The sequence below is a fragment of the Octopus bimaculoides genome, chromosome 8, assembly GCF_001194135.2.
Source record: "Octopus bimaculoides isolate UCB-OBI-ISO-001 chromosome 8, ASM119413v2, whole genome shotgun sequence".
Lineage (NCBI taxonomy): Eukaryota > Metazoa > Mollusca > Cephalopoda > Octopoda > Octopodidae > Octopus > Octopus bimaculoides.
In genome coordinates this window covers 86,765,310-86,767,382 of record NC_068988.1, presented here as the reverse complement: position 1 = coordinate 86,767,382, position 2,073 = coordinate 86,765,310, and positions in this window count along the sequence as shown.

The following is a 2,073-nucleotide window of genomic DNA, read 5'->3' as shown; positions in this document are numbered from 1 at the left end:
AAAGCTTTGTGAGTGGATTTGGAAGACGGAACCTGAAAGAAGCCCGTCGTATATACATGTGTGTATATATATATGTATGTATGTATGTATGGATGGATGGATGGATGGATGGATGGATGGATGGATGTGTGTGTGTGTGTTTGTGTGTTTGTGTGTGTACGTACCTTTGCATCAGTTTGTCCCTCACCACCGCTTGACAACCAGCGTTGGTGTGTTTATGTCCCCGAAGAGACCGATAGGATAAGTGCTAGGCTTAAAAAAACAGAAGTCCTGGTGTCAATTTGTTCGACTAAAACCCTTCAAGGTGATGCTCCAGCATGCCCACAGTAAAATGACTGCTGGTAGAATCGTTTACACTTCGTTCAAAATTTGGTCCTTGTGCTTGAAAAGTAAAACTCGTAAACCCGGGGCCTCGTAAAGCCATGTTGGCGTTGATATGTGGGTTCGATTCTAGCCTGGGTAAGCTCATCATTTTTCAGTCAACTATTTAGATAATGTCGTTTTAATCGGAATATATATATTATTGTATAGTTATTATTATATAAAAAAGATATTCGTAGTCGCTCTTTCTCCGTAACTTATCAAGCCTCCGGGTTTGTATGTATAGAGAGAGAGAGAGAGAGAGAGAGAGAGAGGGTTACGACCAGCCATTTTTGTAGTAAGTCTTACTTTTTTTTTCAAGCGATGCCTGTGCATGATGATGTTTTTTTATAGTGGGGAAAAGTTTTGCACGAATCCATTCCCACTCTCATAACACGGATAACATAAACTCCAAAAGAAGAACTAGTCTACATCATTGAATATTGTCAGTGTCGCAGGTTTTCCCTCAGTGTTTCCCTCACCTAGGGAGATGTTGTGACAACAACAGAGGTGGCCTCCGACTCCCAGTGGGCCAACCACACGCCTGGATACCAATCCACGTATTTCCACATCCCCGCACATACATACGTGCATATGTACACATGTACTCATATTGTTGGATAGCCGTTGACTACTCATGAGCTCTTCTGCCCTTTGACAGGTCTTATTTTTCGTGCTGCAGGGTGTCCAACAATCACCCTCTTCACCAAGAAAGCCTGGTGGGGTTGTCAGTGTTAGTCACCGACGACCCGACCACGCAACAGGTTGTACTGGGTTACATGTTACCAGTAGCGCCCAAGAGCGACCTGACATGTTGGCTGCCCCCTCGTTATCGAATATGGCCATTGCACGAAGCTTAACTTAACGGTGCTGTGATCGAATGTGACTTTTTAGCCCAGCCAAAGATCTACAATGTCTTGCACAGAGTTGGCATCCAAAACCTTTACTGGCAATAGCTGGCTGTTGTTGTAATTGGGTTCCATATACCTTTACGTGTCGTTTAAGTCCTCCTGCTGAATCACACTCCCTTCCACATGCCCAACAGACATGATTAGTACATACATACATACATGATTTGTACATACATACATACATACATACATACATACATACATACATACATACATACATATAAAAATATTGATCCAAACCAAAACTACGATTGAGCAAGGTTTTTTTCTTGGCAGACGTCTCCTACAAATCGCAGCAAAGTGGGAAAATTCCCAGTTCTTTGAAACTAAAGAGTGGTAGAGCTATTTGTGATAAACTCTCCGCACAGAGGATGCTGTCACTAGATGGGCCAGCTGACCAGTGGAAAGTATCCCTTCCACATGATGCAGAAAACCAGACGCCCCAAACTGATCCGAGAAATGTGGAAGAAAGGCATGACGATCACGGGAACATATATAACGGAATCGATGTATGCGTTCGCGATTTCTATCAACCTTTCCAGGGATAGTTTTCTCTCAGCTCAGGGCTTTTCAAACTGTGGTCCGCGGACCACAGGGGGTCCGCAAGGACAAGACAGGGGGTCGGTCCGTGCAGAGCCAAGCAAGCACATCCTTCTCACTAAGTATGTATTAAAAAAATCCTGTGTATATAATTGACAATAAACCTATTTATTAAATACTGTTAAATAAATAAATGTAAAAATATGTTATTTTAAGCAAATATTTATGTATAAATTTCATAAGCGTTTATAAGGGGGTCCCT